Source organism: Macaca fascicularis, chromosome 3 (assembly GCF_037993035.2).
Source record: "Macaca fascicularis isolate 582-1 chromosome 3, T2T-MFA8v1.1".
In the NCBI taxonomy this organism is placed as follows: domain Eukaryota; kingdom Metazoa; phylum Chordata; class Mammalia; order Primates; family Cercopithecidae; genus Macaca; species Macaca fascicularis.
In genome coordinates, this window is record NC_088377.1 from 10,450,688 (window position 1) to 10,478,291 (window position 27,604).

General features: G+C 46.6%; 1 protein-coding gene across 1 annotated transcript in view; it reads left to right on the plus strand.

Annotated features, from left to right (window-relative positions):
• The window catches only part of CLDN14 (claudin 14), a 78,304-nt gene that overhangs the window by 23,502 nt on the left and 27,198 nt on the right, over nucleotides 1-27,604 (plus strand). The window contains exon 2 of the mRNA XM_045389289.2: nucleotides 8,022-8,159. The gene's annotated coding sequence lies outside the window, so the exon portion shown is untranslated. The remainder of the gene's footprint in view (nucleotides 1-8,021; nucleotides 8,160-27,604) is intronic.

Here is a 27,604-nt window from a genome sequence, read left to right on the forward strand (position 1 = left end):
GGCACAATCTTGGCTGACTACAACCTCCACCTCCCAGGTTCAAGCAATTCTCCCGCCTCAGCCTTCCGAGTAGCTGGGATTACAGGCACGCATCATCATGCCTGGCTAATTTTTGTATTTTTGTAGAAACAGGGTTTCACCATGTTGGACAGGCTGGTCTTGAACTCCTGACCTCAGGTGACCCACCGGCCTCAGCCTCCCAAAGTGCTGGGATTACAGGCATGAGCCACCATGCCCGGCCAGAAGTGTGAACTTTTTTTTCACATTTGATGAGATTAAATTTGCAATGTCAACTTATTTCTGAAATTTCCTGAATTTTGAAATTTGAAAAAGAGGTAGAATTTGCAAAGCACAGGAATAAGTGCACTGAAAATCACTTTCAGACCAGAAACTGAAACTTTGGGGTAATTATATTAGTCAGAGTTCTCCCAAGTAACAAAACCAACAGGGTGTGTGTGTGTGTGTGTGTGTGTGTAAGTGGAGAGAGATTTATTTTACGGAATTGACATGTAATTGTGGAGCCTTAGTGAGTCCCAAATCTGATGGGGTAGGCAACAGTCTAGAGGCTCAGGGAAGAGTTGCAATTGATGCCCAAAAGCCATCTGCTGGTAGAATTATTTCTTGCTCAAAGAGGTCAGAAGTTGTTCTATTCCTGCCTTCAACTGATTGGGTGAGCCCCACCCGCAGTAGGGAGAGCCATCTGCTCTATTTCAACTTGGCTAATTTAAATGTTGATCTCCTCCCAAAAACCCTCATGAAAACATCCAAAATAACAGCTTAGCAAATATCTGACCACCATGGCCTAGCCAAGTTGCCCTGTAAAATTAATCAAGGCAATTTTCTGGATCCCTATTTCTCAGGGTACACCTTGAGCTCTATTGTGCAGGACTGTACCCAACATTGTCTGAAATTTAACATTTTTAGTCCCTGCCTACTAAATATGCATGGCGAGTCTTGTCATTGCAACAAAAGCTGTGCCCACACATTTCTCTACACTCTCTTGGGAGCTGGGTTTGCCCAGGCGGGAGAACCACTGATGAAGGCTGTCTAACTCTGCAGTAATGTTGCCAAAACATTGGCAGTATCAAGAAGGTGAACTTCTCAGGTTTTGATGTTCAGACTTCACATGGAGATGGTTGTTGTCTAATGCAAGGGTTGGCAAACTTTTTCTGCAAAGGGCCAGATAGTAAATGTTTTAGGCTTTGGGACTCTATGGCCTTTCTTAGAACTACTCAGCCCTACAGTGGTAGGATGAAAACAGCTAGACAGAGTACACAAACAAATGAATGTGGCTGCGTTCCATCAAAACTTTATTCTATGGACACTGAAATTTGACTTTCATATCATTTTCACATCATCAGATATTCTTCTTTTAATTTTTTTTTTAACCATTTAAAATGTAAAGACCAGGTCAGGCGTGGTGGCTCATGCCTGTAATCCCAGAACTTTGGGAGGCCAAGATGGGTGGATCACTTGAGGTCAGGAGTTCAAGACCAGCATGGCCAACTTGGTGAAACCCCGTCTCCACTAAAAATACTAAAATTAGCCAGCCATGGTGGGGCATGCCTGTAATTCCAGCTACTTCAGAGGTGAGGCAGGAGAATCGCGTGAACCCAGGAAGTGGAGGTTGCCGTGAGCTGAGATTCCACCACTGCACTCCAGCCTGGGTGACAGAGTGAGACTCCATCTCAAAAAACTAAAATAAAATAAAGAAAAATAAAATGTAAAACCATTCTTAGCTCAAGGACAATCAGAATTTAACTTTCCTATGTCTCATCTCTCACCAATGTACTGTGTGTCCAGTTAAGAACTGAACAAAATCTTCAATGAGCATTCATTTAACTGAACCAAGTGGGAATTGAGCAAATACAGTGCTGTTCAAACTTTTTGTTATTAGCAGAAACTTTTTGTTATTAGCAGAAACTTTTTGGAATTCAAATCTGATGGAAACCTCAATGTCTGAAACAAACGTAGTACTTTATTGGTAAAATTTTATTTCACAAGTTCAGATTTACAATACTTGTACCTTTTGATGAATACAGAAATTGAGAGGAAGTTCCAGATGGCTGTGTCAAGATGCTCTTTGCTTAAACTGATCCAGATGCTTGAGAGAGGAGAACGAGAGGGAAGTTTCTGTTCTGAAGCAGAACCATGGACAATATCTAACGGTCGCTTGTATTCTTATTCGTAACTATAAAAGTCAGGCAAGAAGCATCAAAACTTTACCATAAATGACAAACATAATATCGGCATGTCTCAAGCTGTTGATACACAACTGGCTCTTTCGGTTGTGATAAGGGCATGTTATAGCTGTATTCCCGCAACTTTATGTGGGTGGAGAAACGCAAGTATGAATTTTTAAGAGATCCATACAAGAGATACAAACTTCCTAGCCACTGGCATAGTTGCAATAAATGCAAACTCCCGGTGGAAATGCTGGGAGAACTTTGATTCCCAGGTGAGCACAAAGAGAAGGTAAAACGGCCGGGCCCCGTGGCTCATGCCTGTAATCCCAGCACTTTGGGAGGCCGAGACAGGTGGATCACCTGAGGTCAGGAGTTCGAGACCAGCCTGGCCAACATGGTGAAACCCCGTCTCTACTAAAAATACAAAAATTAGCCTGGCATGGTGGTGCACACCTGTAATCCCAGCTAGTCAGAAAGCTGAGACAGGAGAATCACTTGAATCCGGGAGGTGGAGGTTGCAGTGAGATCGTGCCATTGCTCTCCAGCCTGGATGACAAAGTGAGACTCTGTCTAAAAAATAAATAAATAAATAAATAAATAAATAAATAATAAAAAAGAAAAAAAAAGGAGGTAAAAAGGCAACCCAGCTTAGCTTAGCACACAGGTGGGCCCTGTGTGTATTTTTAGTATCCGAGTGTCCTGTTCTTATTACAGTTTTGTAAATAGGAATTTTTTTTCTTTTTCTTTTCTTTTCTTTTTTTTTTTTTTGAGACGGAGTCTCACTCTGTCACCCAGGCTGGAGTGCAATGGTGCAATCTTGGCTCACTGCAACCTGCGCCTCCCAGGTTTAAGTGATTCTCCTGCCTCAGCCTCCCAAGTAGCTGGGATTACAGGTGCCTGCCACCATGCCCAGCTAATTTTTGTATTTTTAGTAGAGACAGGATTTCACCAGGTTGGCCAGGATGGTCTCGAACTCCTGACCTTGGGTGATCCACCCGCCTCAGCCTCCCAAAGTGCTGGGATTACATGTGTGAGCCACTACGCCCAGCCACTTCATTACTTTTTTAAGGCTGAATCATGTCCCATGATATGGATACATCATATTTGATTTATCCATTCACCCATCGACGGACATTGAGTTGTTTCAACCTTTTGGCTACTGTGAATACTGCTGCTATGCGCACTGGGGTACAAAGAACTGTTTGAGTCTCCGTGTTCAGTCCTTTGGGCATGTATCTAGCAGTGGAATTGCTGGACCATGTAGTAGTTCTGTACTAAATTTTTGGAAGAACCTCCTTACTGTTTCCACAGCCGGTGCACCATTTTACATCCCCAATAGTGCAAAAGTGTTTCAATTTCTCCACATGGTCACCAACACTTGTTGTTTTCAAGGGTTTTGGTTTTTGATACAGGCTATCCTAACCGGTATGAAGTGGGAAAAATGTTAAATGAGATTTGAGTTGAGCATTTACGGCTCCTGAAGCATTTTCAAGTCGCTCCGAGTGACCTTAGGGTTCAGTAGATCACAGTGGGAAGACCAGGGCCGAGTTTTGCACTGTACGAGTAAGCCTTCCTTGACTTCATTCCAAGAAAAGGAGGGAGGTGGTTGATTTCAAGCTGGAGGCGAGACGAGAGAAGGAAACAGCTATGTCTCAGTGCAGAAACCGGCCACCCCCTCCTCAGGACCAGGTTAAATGAGGACTCATTCCTCCCCTTCTCCCCCTTCTCCTCTCCTCTCTTCCCATGCCCTCCTCTTCCCTCCCTTCTGTCTCTCTACACACACACACACACACACACACACACACACACACACACACGATCACAATAAGACTTTATTTCCCCGTTCTCTCTTCAGGGGCACAGCTCCAACATACTGCAAGAGATTATCCCAGTTTAAGATATTTAAATCAATACCAGATTGGGATGAGTGGAGTTTAATTCAGGGAGACTCATCTACAAACCAGTTGAAACCCTCATTGCTTCTGGCGCACCCTGGAGACACCTGCAGTGGGCTTTCTCCCTGCCTCTTCCCCACCATAGCACGGCCGCGGGCTCTGCCTGCCTCTTCCCCTCCACAGCACGGCTGCGGGCTCTGCTTGCCCAGCCCTTGCAACCTACCCATGGCTCTGCAAGGCTGGCCCCTGTCCCAACTCCAGCCTCACTCCAGCTCCCATGAGGCTGCTCATATTCTTCCCCCATGACAGCAGTGATGCTTTCTGCTCTGAAGGAAGAAAACTTCCCTCCAAATATCATGAAGCTGTGATGGCTCTTTTGTCTCCCAGCTACACCTTCTGATTCTGTTAAGAACTTGTAGGCTGGGCACGGTGGCTCACGCCTGTAATCACAGCATTTTGGGAGGCTGAGGCAGGAGAATCGCTTTAGCCCAGGAGTTTGAGACCAGCCTGGGCAACATGAGAAGCCCTATCTCTAAAAAAAAAAAATTAGCCGGGCATGGTGGTGTGCACGTGTGTTCCCAGCTACTTGGGGAGGCTGAGATGGGACAATTGCTTGAGCCCAAGGGGTCAAGGCTGCAGCGAGTGGAGGCCGTGCCACTGCACTCCAGCCTGAGCAAAAAAGTTAGACCCTGTCTCAATTTAAAAAAAAAGAAAAGAAAAAAGAACTTGTATCAAATATCCCAGGGGCCAGACTGAGGGGCTGCTTGTATTAAATATATCTCCCTTCCTCACCCTAGCAGTCCCTCTCACCCACTGAGGTGCCAGGACAAAGAGTGACCCTAGCTCAGGATGACTTCTCCGTCTCCCCAGTCACAGACGGTTTATGACCCCTTCCCATTCTTGTCCCCAGAGGGCATGTCCCTGAGGACTCAAACTTACCCTGAGATGCACCCAAGGGGCTTGAAGTCTCACAAACAGGGCTCCCTGTGACTGGCATGTGAGCTGGAAGGTAATAGATATTCCCACCTCAGCTGGCTTTAACAAAAAGGAAAATGTGTTCTGTCACTGAAGCTGAAGTCCTGAGCTAGGACAGCTCCAACATCCTCTCTACCAACATCCTCAGAGTTTGGCCCGGTCCCCAGGATAGCTCCCTAAGGCTCAGATGGTTGCCACATTGGCAGTCGTCACATCCAGAAATGGTGCTATCCTGTTGAGGGAAAAAGTGGTCCTTCGGTGCGTTGTTCCTCTTTTTAAGAGCAAAGGAGCTTTACCCAGCAGCCCCCCCGACAGTCCCTCCAATCTCATTGGCCCTGACGGCATCACATGACCAAGTGCAACAAATCACCACAGAGGGATGGGATGGGACCACCATTTTATGTTTTTCCAGATATCTCCTGAGACACAAGCAGGTAGATTCCTGAGCAAAAATGGGATTCTGTAAACAAGGAGGAAGAGGAGTGGCAGAAGAGTTTGTGAGGCGATGGGCAGACTACGCCACCACTTTTACCGTTAGCGTCACCCCTTGGCATCAGTCATGTACTTGCTTTGTTGCTACGTTTTTCATTCTTTTCCTTTTTTACACAAGAAATATAGACTTTCTTGTTCTAAATAATGTATTCAATACAAAAGTATGTGCGGTAAAAAGATGAAAGGTGCCCTTCTCTGTCCTCCCCAGTTTCACTTCCCTCCCCAGGAGGAACCTCTGGCTCTTTTTCTATGTGCTCTCCTCCAGACCCCTTCAGACATGTGCATACACATGTATGTTCACACACATATGTGAGCTCTGCTTTAACTTTTACATAGATGGTGTCTTGTTCTGCTACTGGCCTTTTCCCGCTCAACTCTGAGGACATATGGATCTGATTCATCCATTTTAATGGCCGAATATTACTCCGGAGAGTGGCTATTCTATTGTCTTGTATTTTAACTAGCTTTTCAATCGTGTGCCTTATGTCCCCAAGTAAATTATAAACATCCTGAGAGCATGCCATACTTTTTCTATCTCCAAACACTTAATACAACATTCTTCTACAAAATGAAAGTCAATTAATAGTTATCGTTGGGAAGATTCCCTTTCCCTTACCACATAAATCTTCTCTTACCACTTCTGACTGTCTCAGGCGAAGCCCTCCCTCAACCATAGAAGGGACACAGCACCATAGTCTATCAGTTTGTCACTCTTCCATCAGTTTGGCAAGTCAACCTCCTAGCATGGGAGAGTTGTTAATCTCCCACTGTTCCTTTGGTGATGCCTTCTAGGCTCAGGATGGCACATCATCTCCTCTCCCTGAGCTAGTCATCAATTTGGAGCACTCAGCTACCTGCAAAGTTAGACATTATCTCTTTGTTCTGCTCACATAGGAGCATCAGGGCAGAGTCATTAACAGCCAGCACTTCCTGGAGATCCATTTCAAGGGCTACTAATGATGTTCACAGACCGTTGAGCTGAAACAGTTAACCACATGCCTAGACACACACTCTTAATAACCCTGTGCAGGTGTCTTGAGGCAATCACAGCTACATAAAATAGATTACAAATAAACCTATTCTAGACTCTTTGGTGGGGAGAAATTACTTCAATATGAGGTTATCACCTCAAAACAGACCAACCAAACTTAAAACTGGGGTAAACTTCTCAGGGTAACCACTCTCTAGGCAAATGTTAGCATCAGACCTGCTGATAACATCAATGAATATTATCTTAGGTCCTGGTGTGGCTTCTTGTACATCTGAATCTGCTGGGCTTCCTGTAGTAGCTAAGAAAAAATTACCATTGTACAGGAGCAAAGAAAGGAAACACATGGGTCACAGATGTGCTCCCTGCAGCAGGGAGGACTCTCTAAGTGTGGGCCAGACAGGAAACCTAGAATGATGGAAGAAAAATCAAGCACTAGGAATGAGACTGAAATTAGTTTATGTTCCTCAGCTGATTGCACACAAGAGGAAACTTTTGGTTCAATCATTTAAACTACTATTGATTATGGAAAAATTCTGGTCCCTGTTACTAAGACATCTACAATTGAATTGGTAAAATCCACATAGGACAATTGGACAATGACACAAGGCAATATGGGATCTGGTCTAAGTAAACACCTATTATGGGTTCTGAAGGAGAACCCATTGAGATGGCAACGTTGTGCTTCCAAACAGGGCTGGTAATCTGCTTCAACACACCGTGGAAAGGTTGTGCTTAACTACACCTGCTCGCTTAGAAAAAAAAACAAACACTGCCCCCTGGGAACCCAGCCTGAATTTATTTGCCGACTTCCATGCCTCTATGTGTGTCTTCATCTGTTGGGGTTGGAGGCTCCCCGGCCTGCCTCCCTCTCTGTTTCTATCACTTCCCTTATCTTGAAATAGCCATGACCATTGGAGAACTAGATTTCCCTTCTCCCCTCTTCTACATCCACCACCAACTCATATTAATTTGTTGAGGAAAAACATTGCTGGCAATAGAGAAGATAGAATCAGAAGAAAACATATCTACCTCTTACTAAAAGGGTTAAGAGGGTTCTTAATAAGTAGTCCAGGTCTTGACCTGAAGGATTTTGCTAAGGGCTACTGTACAAGATCCAACCTCCTTCCCTTTACTGGTGTCCCCAGTACCTCATGTGGGTTTTTCTGTAGCCAAATATTTTTCCAGACCAACATTGGATTACATGGCTGCAGACCCTGGGATTCAAAAGGGAAAGATGAAACCTTCACAGCAACTTGGAGTTTCTTTCAAGGGGAATTTTCATTACAGAATGTTTTGTTTTAACTGGTAATTAAAGGTGCGCAAAACACTCCTGCAGGAACGGCTTTTCCTCCTCTCCAACCTGTCCCTCCAAGAGAAACAGGCACAGGCAGGGCCACGAGGCCTGCCCTCCTCTCTAGAGATAACTGCTCCTGAGAGTTTACGGTCTGGTCCACTTCAGTTTCTCATGTGTCACCTTTCTAGGGGCTGCAAGGCCCAGAGATCTGGACACAGGCCAAGAAGTCAAGAACTGTTGAAGCCGCAGTCTCCACTCTCCTACTGACACCAGAGACCACCCAGCCCAGCCACACCATATGGCCTCTTGTTTTCCTGATGTATGAGGTGGGTAGAACGCTTTTCCCCCAAAAGAGGACTCCAAGGGATCAATTAGTTAAAATCTGTAAACATGTAGCATTATAATTACGATTCCGGCTTCTAGTCGAAATGAAACTGGCCAAAAGGAAAGCAAATACTGACACTGCCTCTGAGGGCAGCTGCCACTGCTTTTCCGGTATTTCCAGTCTGGTTGGTTGAAGAATGTCTTGGATCAGCTCAGCGCTTGGATCAGCTCAGAGCTGTGCCTGCCCCATTTGAAGATAAGGAGGCCAAAAACCCAACTGAGCCCTGGACATAACTAGGCCATGGGAGTTTACACTATTTGCTGTAGCAAACGCTGGGCCTCTCAATAGGTTACAATGTGTCTAAGGCAGGGCCCTAAACCTTCAGGTTGTTTAGGAATTGACAGGTTGTGTAGATGGCCAGTAAACAGATTTTTGGTTTCTAAAGTGTGAGTCTAAAAGCAGTGCTGCTGGGCCAGGCGCAGGTGACTCATGCCTGTAATCCCAGCACTTTGGGAGGCCGAGGCGGGCAGATTACGAGGTCAGGAGTTCGAGACTAGCTTGGCCAACACTGTGAAACACCGTCTCTACTAAAAATACAAAAATTAGCTGGGTGTGGTGGTGCATGCCTGTAGTCCCAGCCACTAGGGAGGCTGAGGCAGAAGACTCACTTGAAGCCGGGAGGCAGAGGTTGCAGTGAGCAGAGATCGGGCCACTGCACTCCATCCTGGCAACAGAGTGAGACACAGTCTCAAAAATAAAGAAAGAAATAAAAATAAAAGCAATGCTACTAAGACATCTGCGGCTGTCAGGGAGAAGGAATTTCTGTGTGGGACAGGCAGCACTCCCTCTCAACAGGGACTCTGCCCCCCACCATATGTATCTTCTCCATAGGAGTCCTTCAATAAATGCCTCAGCCAACAATCACTGCTCCCCTTCTCTGGGCCAAAAATTTTCATCCCATTCCAACTCCTTCTCCCCTGTAGCCAACACCACCTCCAAACATCTACCCTTCTCCTAAGTTAGCCCAAAGCAACACAAAGAGCCACACCTACTTTCCATTCCCAGTTGCGTTCTCCCGCCTGTGGTTTCCATTCTGAGCTCCTCCCAATATGGCGGACACCAAAAGTGCTTTGACGGCCGGTGGGTGGCCATCTCCACCTGTAGCGCTAAGGCTGCCTCCTGCTCAACCAAAGAGAGTCAGAACACAGCACAATACACACCACAGCCATACCCAGGGCCAGATGGAGACAGGATAATAATTTGACACTGTTTAAACTGGTGGTTTTGAAAATATTTGTTCAGTATTTACCTAGAGGAAAGGCTGAGTACTCTAAATAAATAAAGGAAAGGCCCAGCAGGAAGAAAGAGCCAAGGGGGAGCAACCTCAGCCGCTTCTTTACCTCCAGATTTATTTTTTGCCTCAAACTTGCAGCCTCCTCTCAGCAAAACAAAAGTCCCACAATTAAGGACGCCTACCGACCCACAGGACAATGTCCTGAAGCCGGCCCCTCAAGGTATAACTCCTCACTCCAGAACCTTCCATCTCCCACACTGCTTCTGCCAAGGGGAGTTCTGGAAAAGACCATTGTCTCTCCAACTTAGGACTGTTTTCAGTGATGTTGCAGACATTTAGCTGGCCCACCCTGGCTAACAGAAACCTTGGTGATTTCTTCCCGAGTGCAGTGGCCTCAGTGCTCCAGTGTCCCTGTAGAGGGTGGCTCTGTGCTTGCTTGCCCTCTGCCCACTACTCCTGGCTCTCCTGGGCCCCCCAACGCATCTGTCAGATAGGCCATGACATGGAAGGACTGCATGCTCTATAGGTCTTTATAAGCTTAATTCCGGCTTCCTACCCTAATACTCTTTTCAAATCCCCTTGGTCATCTCTCCCAGCCTTGCAGTGCTGTTAATGATGCCTGATAGGCTTCTGAAGGATTTCCACCTGTCCTTAAACTTCACCCTCTGCTTCCTCCATCATTTCCATGAAGGCAACTTGAGCTGCCTGAAAAGTAGCCTTTCGACACTTGGCATAATATTCTTCCTTTGTCTCTCTAGGGCAAGTCCAGAACAGTCACTCAAACACCTTTTACCTGTAACTGTGAGTCAAAACTGTTCCCTAGAACATGAAATGAGTGGCAGAAAGGAAGACCACAGTGGAGTAAACAATGCATTTTGAAGAACACACTCAACTCAGGACAGCACTGAAAATACTCTTCGGCAAAGAGCATTTGTAATATAGTGTAACGTGCCAAGGGCTCCAAAGGCAGTCTCCTTCCCCAGCTATCCCTGACTGAGAGCGCAGAGTGTGATATGCGTGTGTGTGTGTGTACACATATATGTGTGTATATTTTTATTTATGTGTATATATGTGGTAATTATATACAACTTTTAAGAAAAGTATTTCTGAGACCAATGGTATCATAATGAATTAGCATTGTGCAGCGTGGAATTGAACAGGAAATGTGTGTGTCCCATTTGTAAATGTTAACAGTGCTACTGGCTCCCAAGACACAAGACACTCCCTCTACTTACAAACCAGGGCCAGGAAAACTTTTTCTTTTTTTGAGATGGGGTCTTACTCTGTCACCCAAGCTGGAGTGCAGTGGCACAATCCCAGCTCACTGCAACCTCTGCCTCCCAGGTTCAAGTGATTCTCCCGCCTCAGCCTCCCAAGTAGCTGGGATTACAGGTGCGTGCCACCACACCCAACTAATTTTTGTATTTGTAGTAGACACGGGACTCCACCACATTGGCCAGGCTGGTCTCAAACTTCTGACCTTAGGTGATCCACTCACTTTGGCCTCTCAAAGTGCTGGGATTACAGGTGTGAGCCACCACACCTGGTCAACCATTTTTTACTGAAGCAACCAAACCCAATTTCCCTCCCTCTCATTCCATTTTCACATAGTAATTAAACACGCGGTTGCCTCTGGGCTTTCTCACCTGGTGATGGCCACGACCCCTGGAAGCCTTGGCTCCTCTGCCACATGTTCCTCTGGGTTTTATGGGGTCCCCAAGGCTCGTCACTAGAAGATATACACAGCCATGGGTTGAGAGCACACTGGGAGTTGTGTGTTTTTTCCTTGTCAACGTCCCTAGAGCTTGAGGGCAACTACTATTTTGTGCAGCTGCTTGTGTCAGGTTATGTCTTCGGCTGACTGATATTTAGTGCCATTGCCTGTAGCGCCTTTTTTTAAAGAGGGGGCATCTCATTCTGCTGCCTAGCCTGGAGTACAGTGGTGTGATCATAGCTCACTGCAGCCTCGAGCTCCTGGGCTCATGTAGCCCTTCTGCCTCGGCCTCCTGAGTAGCTGGAACTGCAGGCACACACCACCATGCTCAGGTAATTTTTTATTTTTATTTTTTTAGAGACAGGGTCTTTTATGTTGCCTAGGCTGGTCTCAAACTCCGGGCCTCAAGGGATCCTCCTGCGTTGGCCTCCCAAAACACTGGGATTATAGGTGTGAGCCACTGCACCTGGCCTCATGTAACTCTTGATGCTCTGCAATAGATACCTTGATCCATATTAAATTCATCAATTTTACTTTTTAAAAAGTCAGACCACATATAAGGGTATGAAGTTAAAAAATGAAAGTCCTCCCCAACCTTGACCCTTAACCCTTGGCTCCACCCCCAGACGTGATCGCTGTGAACAGCTTTTTGTGCAGCCCTCAGAAGTTCTCTCTGCATGATAGAAATGCATTTGTTCTTTCTTTTTTTTCTTTTTTTCTTTTTTCTTTTTTTTTTTTTTTTGAGACAAAGTCCCGGTCTTTCACCCAGGCTGCAGTAAAGTGGTCCGATCTCGACTCTCTGCAACCTCCACCCCCTGGGTTCAAACGATTCTCCTGCCTCAGCCTCCCAAGTAGCTGGGATTACAGACGTCCACCACCACACCCAGCTAATTTTTGTATTTTTAGTACAGTTGGGGTTTTGCCATGTTGGCCAGGCTGGTCTTGAGCTTCGGACCTCGGGTGATCCACTGGCCTCGGCCTCCCAAAGTGCTGGGATTACAGGCATGAGCCACCGTACCTGGCCGCATTTGTTCTTTTTTATACAAATAGGATCGTGCTGTACACACTGCACTTCAACTTGCTTCCTTCACTTAACATTGTATCTTGGAACTCTTTGCATATTAGTAACTGCAGAAGCATTTAATCTTTTAACGGTGCATACTAATCGGTATTGATGTACCGTAGTTAATATAAGTAATCTCTTATAAAGGACATTTAGATTTTATACTGTTTTATTCTCTCAGAAAGAGCCAGAGAGTATTGAATCCCGTATTATTTGTGTCTTTGCTTACTTTAGGAGTATAACTGGGGAATGAATTTCTAGCAGAGAAATAGCTGAGTTGAAGAGTATTCACAGTTTACATTTTGATAGATATTACCAAGTGGATATCCAAAAAAGGCACTGACAGTATGCTAGTGTAACAGATCATTTTTCAGAGAAGCAAAAAAGCCAGCTCACAGTTATCCATAAATGGAAGTCCACAGTGCCTTACGCCTCCCCTCCATCCAAGCCGGCTGACTTTGGATGGATCAAACCAGGAAGGGGTTAACAATGGACCTCTCTGTGTGTTTCTCTTCTGAAGCTAAATATGTCAGACTTGGGCAGTTCTGAGTGGTTTTGCATTTTCTTTTCACTGTAACCACCTGAGTTTCTCTTGTCCCAAGGTCAATGCTAGGCTGATTGTCTATACATTGGGCAGGGGAGCTGCTGGGAGTAGCAATGGTGGAATCTCTGAGCCTTTGCAGAAATGGTAGGTTCTGGTGAGCTGCTGACTGTGGGTTCAGAGGCTGGGACTCCCTGAGGTGTTCTGTTCTTTGGATTTCTTTTTACCTCTCCAGTCATCCTGTCCTTTACCATCAAAGTGCTCCTGTTCTTCAGCCCTTTCTTACCTATTTTGTGTACTAGAACATTATTCAGGGGTGTGATGGGTTCATCGTCCTGAAATTGGCCCCTCCAGCAGCTTGGGGTGGGCTCTCTGCAGTGCTTCAAAAGCTATCTGGGCTGAAGGGCTATTTTTAAAAAAATTCCAGTCTATTATGGACCAATACTTTTGTAAAATACTAAAAGAATTGAATTACTGGAAAAATGAAATATGAAACGAAGACATATGAAATACTATCCCAGTTTCTTTTTATTAGATTTAGCAGATGTGAAACTGTTTAAATTTGTTATATAAGTTTTGAGATACTTATTCTCCATTTCTGTTCTCATATAGTGGAGATTGTAAGAGTTTGAGAAGCATTGCTCTAAGCATGTCTCTGGAAGCTTCATGGGCTTCCTTTTGGCCCTAAAGCTTGTATCGTTTTGCTGAAAAAGTGATTCTCACCCAGCAGGGAAAATCTTCCAGATTTTCAGCCAGGGAGGACCTGGGTCAATGCCCAGGGTTAACACTGGGCTTGGCTTCAAGCTCAGGGCACAGTCCTATCAGCCCAGATTTTCTTTTCCACCCAGCTTTTCCTGTCGCTGGGAGCGGTGACTCGTGAGTACAGGGTACCGTGATCTGCTGTCTTCAGATCAGAAGATGTCATACTCTTTCCTTCAAGTTTTATTATTTCATTGAAGTCAACATCAGCCTTCCTATCGGTGTTACCGTCCCTTCTCTAAAACCCACTGCAGGCTAGTCATGAGTTACACGCAAAATGTGAAATTTGGGGATGTGGCTAAAAGGGAAGCAACTGTTTTCTATCAAGTCATTAAAACTTTTCAATTTCCTTTTTAAATAATTTTACACTTCATAAGATACTTCGGATAGGTCTTAACACAGAGAAGGAATGAGCCACAACCCCCTACAGTATGAGGTGGTTAAAATATCTTTTGTCTTTAAAGGGGGTGAATTATTTCCATTTTAAATCCTTGGAGAAAATTGGCTTTCAGGTTGCCTTTCGGAACCTAAAGTAGCAGATCACAGCGGCATCTAGTGGAAACTAATGGTATAACAGTTGGCGTAGACTAAGCAGAAAAAGCAAATACAGTAATTTCAAAATATTGTATTTTTTCTTGTTTTTAACTTTTTTCTGAGACAGGCTTGAGTGCAGTGACACGATCCTAACTCACTGCAGCATCAAACTTCTAGGCTCAAGTGATCCTCTTACCTCAGCCTCACAAGTAGCTGGGACTACAGGCATGCACCACCATGCCCAGGTAATTTTTTTATTTTTACATACAGATGGGATTTTGCTATGTTGCCCAGGCTAGTCTTGAACACCTGGCTTCAAGTGATCTTCCCACTTTGGCCTCCCAAAGCACTGGTGTTACAAGCGTGAGCCACCACGTCTGGCCTTTTTAACATTTTTGAAGTTAGGGTGCGACATATACTAGATAGCATGTCATAATTTAATGAATTTATTTTCTTTATCAGTGATACTACATCTTACAATTGATGGCGTCTTAATTTCATCAAAATATAATTTTTCATATAAAACTTTGTAGGATGCCATTCATTCAGTAATTCAGTCATATTTATCGAGCATCTACTTATACCTGGAAGCTAATGACTCATTGTATGTATTGCATTCATTGCATATATTTTAGTGGCATTATATTTAAAACTCCTGATTGTAATGCATAATGTGTAGACCTTTATACATTAAAGCATTGATATTAATCAGACCTAACTCCATTAATTTAAAAATCCATTCTTGGCTGGTGTATTAGTTCATTTTCATACTGCTGATAAAGACATACCCAAGACTGGGCAGTTTACAAAGGAAAGAGATTTAATGGAGAACTCACAGTTCCACGTGGCTGCGGAAGCTTCGCAATCATGGTGGAAGGCAAAGAGGAGCCAGACATGTCTTACATGGATGGCAACAGGCAAAGAGAGAGTTTGTGCAAGGAAACTCCCATTTTTAAAACCATCAGATCTCCCGAGACTTATTCACTATCACGAAAACAGCGTGAGAAAAACCTGCCCCCATGATTCAATTACCTCCCACTAAGTCCCTCCCACAACACATGGGAATTCAAGATGAGATTTGGGTGAGGACACAGCCAAACCGTATTAGCCGGGCCTGGTGGCTCACGCCTGTAATCCTAACACTTTGGGAGGGCAAGGCAGGCAGATCACTTGAGGTCAGGAGCTCGAGACCAGCCTGGGCAACATGATGAAACTCTGTCTCTACTAAAAATACAAAAATTAGCACGGCATGGTGGTACACACCTGTCATCTCAGCTACTTGGGAGGCTGAGGCAGGAGAATCGCTTGAACCTAGGAGGCAGAAGTTGCAGTGAGCTGAGATTGTGCCACTGCACTCCAGCCTGGGCAAGTGAGTCTATCTCAAAAAACAAAAAAATCCATTCTTGTCTAAACCCAGTAGTTCTCAATGCTGGCTGCATGTTAGAACCGTCTGTACAGTTTTCTAAACCATCAGTTCTCAGACCACACTTCTCAGAGATCTGAACTAATTGGTCTCAGAGTGGGGCCCATGCATTAAGAATTTTTCAAAGCTTCCCAAGTGATCTAGTGTGTAGCCTAGGTTGAGAACATTTTCCCTCCTTTAGATCAGATGGATTCAAGATTACATAGATGTTTTAGTAGTTGGGAAATATAAGTGTTTTGTTTTATAGTAGATAACTCGTATTTTTATTACTATTATATTTATGAATGCAAAGAAACTCTATCTATTAAAGCATTAGTGGATAACGTTGAAACCATGATATTTGAGGAAATATTGGCTCCTAAAGACATCCATGTCAAATACTGTACAATTTGCATTTGATTCTTACGCACCCAACATTATTTGAAGTGAACACCATAAGATCAGGAATGCTGATGAAGTGTAAAACAGTAGCTGTAAAGTTTACAAGATGTCTGAGTAACATGAAGCCTCTCAAGTGATGTCTATGCACTGAAAGAAAGCAATCTAAGATATCGTTTCCTCGGAATATCCTTTTCATGGCTGTAAGTGAACTCTGCTAATTTCAGGACAGACCTCTAAGCATACTACAGAGATGGCATAATGCCCTTGTCCCCCCAGCTGGTGCAGTAGTATAATGTGATACCACATCAGACCTCAGCTGGCATAAGAATAGTATTTCATGGGAGCCAGCTTGCAGAAGAAAGGACCTTGTTCATTTCTGGGCCCTACCTCTTGCTAACTTTGTAATCTTGGACAAGTTACTGAACTCATCAAATCTCTTGTTTCCCAGTATGCACAATTCAGATAATAATTCTGAGGTTCAGCTCTTGTGGATGTTGGAGTTAATCATAGGTAAAAACATACTGCTCCTCATGATGGTTCCCTCTGACTGTTTTTGGCTCATTGTGGTGTGTTCCAGAATATTCAAGAAAGAATAGCACCATTAACCCCTTCCATCCTGCCTCTTCCAACCTCTACAAACTAGTGTGCAGGGTTTGGGCACTGTCTGTGTTTAAACAATAGCTTAATGCCTTTTGGGTTCCTTAGATTTGATTTTTTTAAAAAACGGGCTTTTCAAATTCATAAGACTTTCCATCCAGTGTTTCCTTGTGGCCTAGTAACAGGATCCTAAAATATGTTCACTTTTGTCTCCCTCCTGCCAGCAAAAGCAACCCCTCTCGAGGGTCAGGGGCTGGCTGGGAGCCTGGGATGTGTTCAACTAGAGAGGACCATAGGTCCTTTAATTTAGGGCCAGGCTGCTGAAAAGAGACTAACAGAGCCTCCCAGTCACCACCCATCGCTGGGTTGAACATGTGAGTTTGAAGTCAGGGGGTGGCATCCACGTCAAAGCAGCAGAAGATCTCGAAGGAAAACAGGAGGAAGGAGATCTTCAAGGAGGAGATTTAGGAGCTTTCGGGCTTGTTCCCTAAAGCCTATAAGTTCCAGTTCAGTTTCACAGTCTCAGGCCCAAGTGTCCCACTAACTTCAGGGGGACCTTGTCTGTGCTCTTTGAATGTGACCTGCCCTGGGTCAGATGACCATCTCCATGTCCCAAAGGTCAACCAAAGGTCAGATTTTACCTGGTTTCTACCACTCACGCTAGTGTAACCCAATCATGGTCTCACTTTTCTAAAAAAAAAAAAAAAAAAAAAAGCGAGATATTGACAGAAACTCCCATTAATAATGTATTTTAATGCCCTACAGATGTGGCAATATAAACAGGTAGCTTTCTTTGCTCTTCATGTTGCTGATATAAACTGGGCAGATACATTTCAAGCAAATGGGGCTTGATGTGGGTGAAATCTTTCAGCCCTCAGACAAGCCATCATCCTTTCCTCTTCCAAGGCAGAGAAGGAAAGATGAAGGTGACACTGAAGGGTTCAGGATGAGGCAGGCCATTAGCCAGGCAGGCAGCAACCACATCGCCAAGAAGACCTGCTGCTGAGCTGTGCCCCCAGGTGTTAGCTGGGCCACCTAGGGCTGCTGATTTAAGCTCTCCGAGTTTTCTTTCTCATCATTAAATGCGATCTAATCATATCCCCTGCATAGAGTTCTGTGCAGATGAAATGAAGTGATGGAAATGAAGTGGCTGGCACAGGGATAACGAGTCTTCTTAAAATATAAGGTGGTGTCTATTTGAAACTCAAGAGTAAACATGAAAAAGAATCGGCAACTTCCTATTGAAAGTGAGTTGACTTTGTTAAAAGAAAAGAAAATGTGTAAGCAAAGAAGGAGCTAAAGAACGGAATGTATCAGCCGGGCACGATGGTGCGCGCCTGTAATCCCAGTACTTTGGGAGGCTGAGGCAGGCAGATCACTTGAGGTAAGGAGTTCAAGATCAACCTGGCCAACATGGCGAAACCTCGTCTCTACTAAAAATACAAAAATTAGCCTGGTGTGGTGGTACACATCTGTCGTCCCAGCTACTTGGGAGGCCGAGGCAGGAGAATTGCTTGAACCCAGGAGGCAGAGGTTGCAGTGAGCCGAGATTGCTCCACTGCACTCCAGCCTGGGCAACAGAACAAGACTCTATCTAAAATTAATAATAATAATAATGGAATGTATCTCCTTCCTGGGAAATTATCCTCCAAACCCTGTGGTTGGTCAGCAGGACATGTCACTGTCTGAGACATCACTGTTCCTTGGGCTGCAGTAACAGGTCTGAGGCTGCAAAGTCTGCAGTGGCCTCGTGCCCAGCCTGACCTCAGGCGAGCTCCCGGCTGAGAGGGCGGGTCCAGGGAAGCCCGACCCAGCCCTCCCAATGTTTCATTTCATTGCACACTGCCTGATTTCTGCGGGGTCTGGTGTTAGGCTCCTGGATATGGGGCCATGTGCTAACTTGCCATAAACAGACTAAAAAGGGGGAACTTTGCAAGCTACGCCAAGTCAAACACCACAGTGAAAACCTGGCCTGAGTTGCCCCAGGGTGTTTCCAAAAGCAAAGCAAACATTATAAATGAACAACATGCTCTAATTCTCCACCTCGCGGGACTCACGTTGGGAGACATGTAGACTCTGTGTGCGCGGCTGGGGCTGGCTTCTGGGCCCAGTACTGCCCCCGGGGTTGCTCTGGAGAACCCCTGATTTTCTCCACCAGCCCCCTGATGCTGTGAGAACATTGCTCGTCATCAGGAGATGACAGCAGCCCTGGTGGCAGCGTTGATCATCTAAGGAGCAATAAATCCCTGCTGGCTTTGCCCAGCTGGCTCCATGAGCTAGAATATGTCACTCGATTTGTCTTTGGCTCTGTAGTCCAAGAATCGGTATTTATTGTCTACGTGTCTAAATCAGGGAATCTCAACCTCAAAATGCATAAGAGTCACATGGATTGGAACAGGGGCTGACATAAAAGCACAGATTCCTAACCTCCCCTCCTGAATTTCTGATTCGGTAGGTCTGGGTGGGGGCCCTGGAATGGACGTTGCAACAAGCCCCTTGCAACAACTGTAGAGACTCTAAACAGAGATAAGCCACTATGTTCTAATCTTGATCACTTTGTACTAATAGCCTCAATGCACTCAATCCCTTACTAATAACTCTTCTGTAGGAACCCAGCCCATAAAACAAAAAGGCTGTGTGTATGCAGGTTTCAAGTGAAAAACTTGGGAGGCTGAGGCAGGAGAATTGCTGAAACCCGGGAAGCAGAGGTTGCAGTGAGCTGAGATCACACCACTGCATTCCAGCCTGGGGGACAGAGTGAGACCAAAAAACAAACAAACAAATGAAAAAAACCTTGGAGAAAGCTGAAGTCCATGGCCCCGTTCACATCAAAGTTCTGAAGGTCAGTTTCCCAGCAGTTGCGCGGTTCATTGTCCCCGCCAAACCGATGTGTGCTCTGGGCTTATTTCTTGAGTCCTGTGGTCAATGATATCATCTCTCTACTCCTCCTTCAATGGAATTTCCTAAGATGCAACCCCAGAAAGTTTACCCTTCTGTCGTATCAGTGATTGTCACGTGCCCTGCAACTGGCCAAATTAGAAAATAAAGGTGCTTCATCCAGGTGGATAGAGTGCAAGAAGGCACCCCCATCTGGGTGGCTGAATTACAAAAAATACCCTTGCTGAGCGAACCACCTAGACAAAAGAAACAAGTTCCTGGCAACTCAAGCAAGGACCAAGGCTTGGTTGGATTTCAGCCCCCACGAGGGCCCCTCAGTGGCCACCTTCGTGCAGGGCTGATGGTGTCCAGGCAAACGCAGCCAGTGGAGCCTAAACCTGAACCGAGACTGGTTTTCCCGTGTCTGTATAGGAGTTGAAGGCCAGCTGAGAGGTGCCCCCACCTTTCTGTAGGCTGCTGTCTGCCACAGCCAGTTCCTATGTGCATTTTTTCTGGGGTGGAAGGGAAGAGAGCTTAGCCATCGGTCCTACCCAGTTCCACGTCCCCATCGCCTGCAACAGTGCTCAGTTTATAGAGGCTTATACTTACAGCATGTCTGCTGATATTAAGTGCATGTATCCAATCCGAGACTGGAAATCTCTTATTTTATTCAACCAACCTGCTGCTGTGCAAGTATTTTTCCCACCAGTTGGTCTACTGGTCTTTCACAGCTAAATCCAGACAAGACATGTAAAATACAAGTTCATGTAGATCTTCCAGGACCAGAGAAAAGGCATTATTAGTATTATTATTTTACTTTTTTTCTTCTATTTCCACTCACAATTGTCCTGGCTCACAAACGCATCTTCCTGTCTGGGCGCAGTGGCTCATGCCTATAATCCTAGCAATTAGGGAGGCCGAGGCAGGTGGACTGCCTGAGGTCAGGAGTTCGAGACTAGCCTGGCCAATATGGCAAAATCCCGTCTCTACTAAGAATACAAAATTAGCTGGGTGTGGTGGCAGGTGCCTGTAATCCCAGCTACTCATGAGGCTGAGACAGGAGAATCGCTTGAACCCAAGAAGTGGAGATTGCAGTGAGCCAAGATTACACCACTATACTCTAGCCTGGGCAACAGAGCAAGACTCCATCTCGAAAAAAAGAAAAAGCACCTTCCTCTTCCTGACAACAGCGTCACCCTGTGCTGTCACCACCAGTGGCCAAGACACAGTTCAGTGGCTAAGACTGAGACTGAAGAGCTAAGGAAAGTAGCAAAGGAAATTAAACCACAGCCCTCACGGGGCAGCCCCCGCAGGTGCCCCCACGCAGTCCCCCGGAATAACACTAAAGCTACCGGCCAAGGACCAGGAGTGCGGCTCCTAACTCATTGCTTTGAGGGTGGATCATGCAGGTATCTCAAGGTGGTTGGGACCTGGGCGGGGGCAGTAAGGGGGCAGTGACAGATGTGACCTGTGGACGGGAAAGGTGTCTTGGCTAAACGGCGATGAAATAAGGAGTGATTTCTGGGCTTCATTCCGGCTTTCCCAGGCTTAGGTCAGGCCTTTACGATGATTTGTGCAAAACCTTTGAAGTTGGATATTTTCTCAGCTCATTTGGGGCCTGCTGGAGTTTGCTGAAAGATAAGAGTTATTGGAGATATGAAAGATCCATTTGGAAGGAAGGGAAAAGAACACAGACCCTGAGCCCCTTCCTGTTGGAAAGCAAAGAGAGCCTGTGTGCCTGCCGCCTCTCTTCCTTCCTTCCTTCCTTCCTCTGCTTTCTTCTCCATTGGCTGGGAGAGCATCCTGAGTGATTTGCAAGCATTTGCTTTCAGGCGTCCATGTCATCTGATTTAGACTAGAAATGGGGAGCAGGGGATGCTCGGTGGAGACACCCTGGGAACCTCTTGTGCCTAAATCTCCTGCCTGGTTCTACATTTGGAGGAATTTGTCCCTAGAAGAAAGGTTCTAAATCATTTCATATAGAGCACAGGCTCTAGAAACCCTGAATTTTTTTGAAACAAGGTCTCACTCTGTCTCCCTAACTGGGGTGCAGCGGTGTGATCATGGCTCACTGTAGCCTCAACCTCCTGGGCTCAAGAGATCCTTCCACCTCAGCCTCCCAAGTGCCTGGGACCACAGGTGTGCACCACCATGCCCGGCTAATTTTTGTATTTTTTTGTAGAGATGGGGTTTCACTATGTTGCCCAGGCTGGTCTCAAACTCCTGGACTCAAATGATCCTCCCTCCTCGGCTTACCAAAGTGCTAGAATTACAGGCATTTTGGGAGCCACCGCACCTGGCAGAAACCCTGATTTTTATAACACAGTATATTAGCATCCTAGGGCAGCTATAACAAAGCACTTCAAATTAGGTGGCTTAAAACAACTGAAACTTACTCCCAATTCTGGAAGCCAGAATTCTGAAATCAAGGTGCCGGGAGGACCATGCTGTCTCTGAAGGTCTAGAGAAGAAAGCTTCCTTGCCCCTTCCAGCTTCCGGTGGGGTCTGGCCATCCCCGGCATTCCCTGCCCTACAGCTGCAATCTACGCCTCAGTCTTCACATACCCTCTTCCCCCTGGGTCTCCCCTGCTCTTATAAGGACACCAGTAGCATTGGTGTAGGGCCCACCCTAATCCACTGTGACCTCATCTTAACTCATCATACCTACAGCCCTGCTTCCAAATAAGGTCACATTCTGACGTTCTGAGTGGACAAGAACTTTGCTGGGTGAGAACACGCTCCAACTCAGTGCATGGGTTGTAAAATCACCTTTGCTTCTTAGCCTGTGGGCCGGGGCTGTAGCCCCAAGCTCCAGACTGTCAGGAGGGAAGCTGCTTTTTCAACCGCTCATTGTAAACATCAGCATCTGCACTGATCAAACGTGCATCACAGCATCTGCTTTTCTGATTAAGTCGGTATGATTTCCTGAGACTCCAAAACTCAAGTGGGCAGCAAAAAATTTCAAATTCCCTTTTCCATAACTAAGTATCTTTTCTGTCTCAAGCCTTCATCCCACCCCATAATGGAGTTCTTAAACTTGACAATTAAACAAAGTTCAGTCAATTCAGGAAAAACTTGATCCAATCAGACTTTCTGGTTCCTATTTATTTATTTATTTATTTTTGAGGTGGAGTTTCACTCTTGTTGCCCAGGCTGGAGTGCAATGGCACGATCTCGGCTCACAGCAACCTCTACCTCCCGGGTTCAAGTAATTCTCCTGCCTCAGCCTCCTGAGTAGCTGGGGTTACAGGTGCCCACCAACATGTCTGGCTAATTTTTTTATTTTTTAGTAGAGAAGAGGTTTCACCATGTTGGCCAGGCTAGTCTCAAACTCCTGACTTCAGGTGATCCACCCGCCTCGGCCTCCCAAAGTGCTGGGATTACAGGCGTGAGCCACCAAGCCCGGCCTCTGGTTCCCCTTTCTGTGCGTGGGGATTAGTTCCTCCGCCCAGGGAACTTGGGTAACAGCAGGTTTCTGAGGGAAGTTTGGGAACATCCAGGCCTCCTGTGTGGTCCTCCTCTGGATACAGATGTCTGCAGGGATGCACAGGAAGACCCGTGGGCCTTGAGCGGAATCATTGTATTCATCCGCCAAGAATACTATAACGAAGTTCCACAGACAGAGCGGCTTAAACACCAGGCTTTACTGTCTCACAGTTCTGGAGGCTGGAAGTCGGAGATCAAGGCACCCACAGGGTGGGTTTCTCCTGAAGCCCCTCTCCCTGGCTTGTAGATGCTGTCTTGTCCCTGTGTTTTCCCAGGGTCATCCCCCGGCATGTATCTGTGTCCTTGTCTCCCCTTCCTGGAAGGACACCCGTCAGATTGGGTCAGGACCCCCCATACGACCTCATTTCAACTTAATCACCTCTTTATACACTCCATCTCCAAGTACAGCCACATTCTAAGGCACTGGGGGCTAGAACTTCAACATATACATTTGGAAGGGGACACAGTTCAGCCCCTGACAATCATCTTTTCATGCCAAGGCGGTAACAGCTCAGATTCACTTGAACATACCAGTGTGCAGGGACCACAAAGCTTCTTTAGTTCTCCTCCTCCTGAGACCCTCTCCCACGGGCAGCCCAGGGGACTTTAATCTGTTAGGAATATCCTCTCAGCCCTCTCTGTTTGAAACAAGCTTATTTGATGGAAACAGGCCTTATTAGGTAAATATGTGTTTGTAGATTCCAGTCTCGTCAGTCCTGTTTCTCTCTTCCCTGGCATCATATCCTACATGGCGAGCAGTGTGCAGGAAATCTCACAGTCCCCCTGGGAGAGGCAGTTGTCTCCCGGTCTGTGCCAGAGGCTAGTCCGACCTCAGCCTCTGTTGCCCAGCAGGTGTCCAGCAGGATTCTTTGTGAATCCAGCTGATGTCCCTGCAGAAGAGCCTGAGGTCCTGCTCTTGGGGGCTCTCACGTGTGACCAAGTACACCATGGTGATCCCCCCAAGATCTAGTGGGATTCCCACCCCATCCTGGCCAAAGTGGGCTCTTGGCATCCACTGGCTTCCAGCCAGGTCTTGGCTCCCAGCCACCCTGTTCCCGCTTTGGGAACACATGAGGATCCTGGGTCTCCTCCACACCATGGAGGAGATGAAGGGCATCAGGAATCCTAGTGCGTGCTCATCCATCCCACTTTCCTTCAGCCACGTGTGTTCCTTCAATACCCACCCGCACTCCCATACTGAGATGGGGCCTCCTCCAATGTTTCCTAGCAGGGGGCAGAAAAAAAGCCCATTTTGCAGAGGCTCCCGCTCCACAATGTTAGCTGCAGGAGAGACTGTGGCAAGTGTGCGGCCATTCGGCTCCCCTTCCTCACCCTGCCTCCTCCTCCTCATACCCCAGGACTGGCAGGACTGGACTTCCCTTGCTCCTTGAAGCCGACACTGGCATGCGGTGTCCTGAGTTTTCTGGATTATAAGAACCTCAAAGATCAGACCTGCAGGCCTAGGTCTTTACATGGTAATCAGAGCTAAAGGAACCTTGAAGATTATCTCTTACCAAAGCCTGTGTCTTGCTGAGAACATAAGAGCCTATGTTATCAGAACCCACATTAAGAAAGCTTAATGTGTCTTGCCGTTTCTCCTCCACGCCCTGCCTCCCAGGGCAGGCAGAAGAGCAGCCCTCTCTACTCACAGACCCCAGCTCGGGACTCCTGTGGTGACACCCCCATCTGTAGGGTGGACCCAGAGAGCAGGACAGGACGAAGGCCCCTCTGACACCCTCACAGCTGCTCTCAGGGTGGCTGCCCTGTTGCCTCCTTGAGCCTAGGAGTCTCGACCTCCTCCCAGAGGGGCAGAAAAACAAACCGGTAAACAAAACATGGGCTCAACAATATTCTCTCAAGGTTGGTTCTGTTCTACTCTTGGACTTCAATGCCTGACTTAAAGGCCAAGAGCTTGAGGGGCTTCTTTGCGATATTGTCTGACCCGTCTCTCCCCACAAAGACACAGTGGCTCAGAACTCCCAGGCAGAAAGGGGGACTCTGAGAGCTTCCTTCTACAGACGGCGTCATTCTCTCACAGCTCCAGAGGCTGGAAATTCAAAATCAAGGTGCCGGCAGGGCCGCGACCCTCTGAAGCCTCTAGTGGAGGCCCCTTCCTTGCTGGTCCCAGGCCCTGGTGGCTCCAAGTCTCCTTGGCCTTTCCTGGCTCGTAGTGGCATCACCCCATCTCTACCTCTGTCGTCACGTGGCTGTCCTCCCTCTTCTATGCCGATCCTCTTTTTGTAAGGACAGCAGCCATTGGATTTAGGGCCAGTATAACTTCATCTTTAGTTTAGTTTTGTTTTGTTTTTGAGACAGCATCTTGCTCTATCACCCAGGCTGGAGTGCAGTGGCACAATCAATGCTCACTGCAACCTCCACCTTCCAGGCTCAAGAGATCCTCCTGCCTGAGCCTCCCAAGTAGCTGGGATTACAGGTGCTCGCCACCATGCCCTGCAGCTAATTTTTGCATTTTTTTATAGAGACAGAGGTTCGCCGTGTTGCCCAGGCTGGTCTCAAACTACCGACCTTACGCGATCCTCCCTCCTCAGCCTCCCAAAGTGCTGGGATTACAGGCATGAGCCACCACACTGAGCCACATCTTAACTGAATCACACCCATAAAGACTCTATTTCCAGAGATGGTCTGAGGTTCTGGGTGGACATGAGTTTTGCAGGGACACTCTTCAACCCACTTCAAGGACTCCTGACTTAATGCATCGTGATACTGTTCTTACCCCAGCGGTGAGACCCCAGCCCAGAGTGAGTGCTCGGGAAGAGAGGGGTGCCTGTGCACATGCACCTGTCCTCCCGCCATGCACCATATTTACCGGCAAAGCTGTGCAGCCTCACACATGACCATCAGTAGTCCCCGGCCTCCTACGGTCGCCAGGCCTGAGGCATGCACTCCAGGCTCTCCACTTTCCTGAAACAGCCCCACCCTTCTCCGGATCTTTTACGACCATTTGCTTATTTGCTTATACCCCTCCTTGTTCCAAAAAGGATTTCAGGCAGATGGTTTTTATTACCAGGCTAAATGAACACAGCGAGATCCTGTAGCAAATACAGTCTTCTCGGCAAACATAAATTTCCATGAAGCCAACATGAAAAGACCCAAAAAGTACTCGGAAATTAAAATGATCGTGTGAAGCTTGACATCAGGCCCCCTTTCTTATTTTCGTTGACTCGCTGACACACAGTACATTCCTCACCATTTTGCTTTTGAAAGCTTTGTGTGTTGCTTCTTGCTTTCTGCTAACTCCTTTATGGAAGAGGTCCCCAGCTGGGAAGGGAAGTTCTTGAGGTTAAGAGCTGAACACAGTGAGTAAGTGCCTTGTTTTAGGGCACAAACCTTAGGAAAGAGACTGTGAGTGAAGTTCATCAGGGTATCTGGGGACCCTAGTTTCTGCACCAGAGCTGAGCCCTTTAATCATATTGGCGCTAATTAATTTGCTGGGGTGAGGGTTGAGGAATGCCATTGACTCATGTTTTGTACTGAAAACAGCGGAGGAGATGCAGCCTCCCGAGTTAACATGATGCAAATTAAGGCCTTTCTCTGGCCTTTGGAAAGGTTTGGCTCTGCTGCTGCCAAAAGTGATTTCGAGAAAACAATGTGTGTGTGTCCAGGGCTGTGTGTGTGGGTGTCTGTGCACTTGCATGTGTGTGCCCACACATGTTGGCGCATGTGCACATTGATGCCTATCTGAGTATGTTCCTGTGTTTGGGAGGAGCAGAAAGGAGAAGCGGTGAGGAGGGTGCAAGCAAACCTGGTTCCATGTGGATCAAACTGAACAGAGAAAGGCCGACGTGGGAGGGTCTCTTGAGGCCAGGAGTTCGAGACCAGCCTCGGCAACATAGGGAGATCCCATCTCTACAAAAAATTATAAGTAAAAAAAAAAAGTTTGGCCAGGTATGGTGGCTTACACTTGTAATCCCAGCACTTCGGGAGGCCGAGGTAGGTGGATCACTTGAGGTCAGGAGTTTGAGACCAGCCCAGCCAACATGGTTAAACCTCGTCTCTACTAGAAATACAAAAATTAGCCAGGTGTGGTGTCAGGCGCCTGTAATCCCAGCTACTCCAGAGGCTGAGGCAGGAGAATCACTTGAACCCAGGAGGCAGAGGTTGCAGTGAGCCAAGATCACGCCACTGCACTCCAGACTGGGTGACAGAGACTCTGTCTCAAAAAAAAAAAAAATTTTTTTTTAAATTAATTAGCAGACATGGTGGTTCACACCTGTAGACCCAGCTCTTTGAGAGGCTGAGGCAGGAGGATCTCTTGAGCCCAGGAGTTCAAGGCTGCGGTGGCCCGTGATCAAGCCATTGAACTCCAGCCTGGGCAACAGGGCAAGATCCTGCCTCTAAAAATTAAATTAATAAAGTTAAATAAAATGAAATAAAACAGAGCGTTCTTCTCCCTTTGGGAGGGGATCTGATGATATCTTTTTTTTTTTTTTTTTTGAGACGGAGTCTCACGCTGTTGCCCAGGCTGGAGTGCAGTGGCGCGATCTCGGCTCACTGCAAGCTCCGCCTCCCGGGTTCCCGCCATTCTCCTGCCTCAGCCTCCTGAGTAGCTGGGACTACAGGCGCCCGCCACCGCGCCCGGCTAATTTTTTGTATTTTTAGTAGAGACGGGGTTTCACTGTGGTCTCGATCTCCTGACCTTGTGATCCGCCCGCCTCGGCCTCCCAAAGTGCTGGGATTATAGGCTTGAGCCACCGCGCCCGGCCGGATCTGATGATATCTAAGTGTCTCTGGAGCCTCTGACTTCCTCACCGCTAGA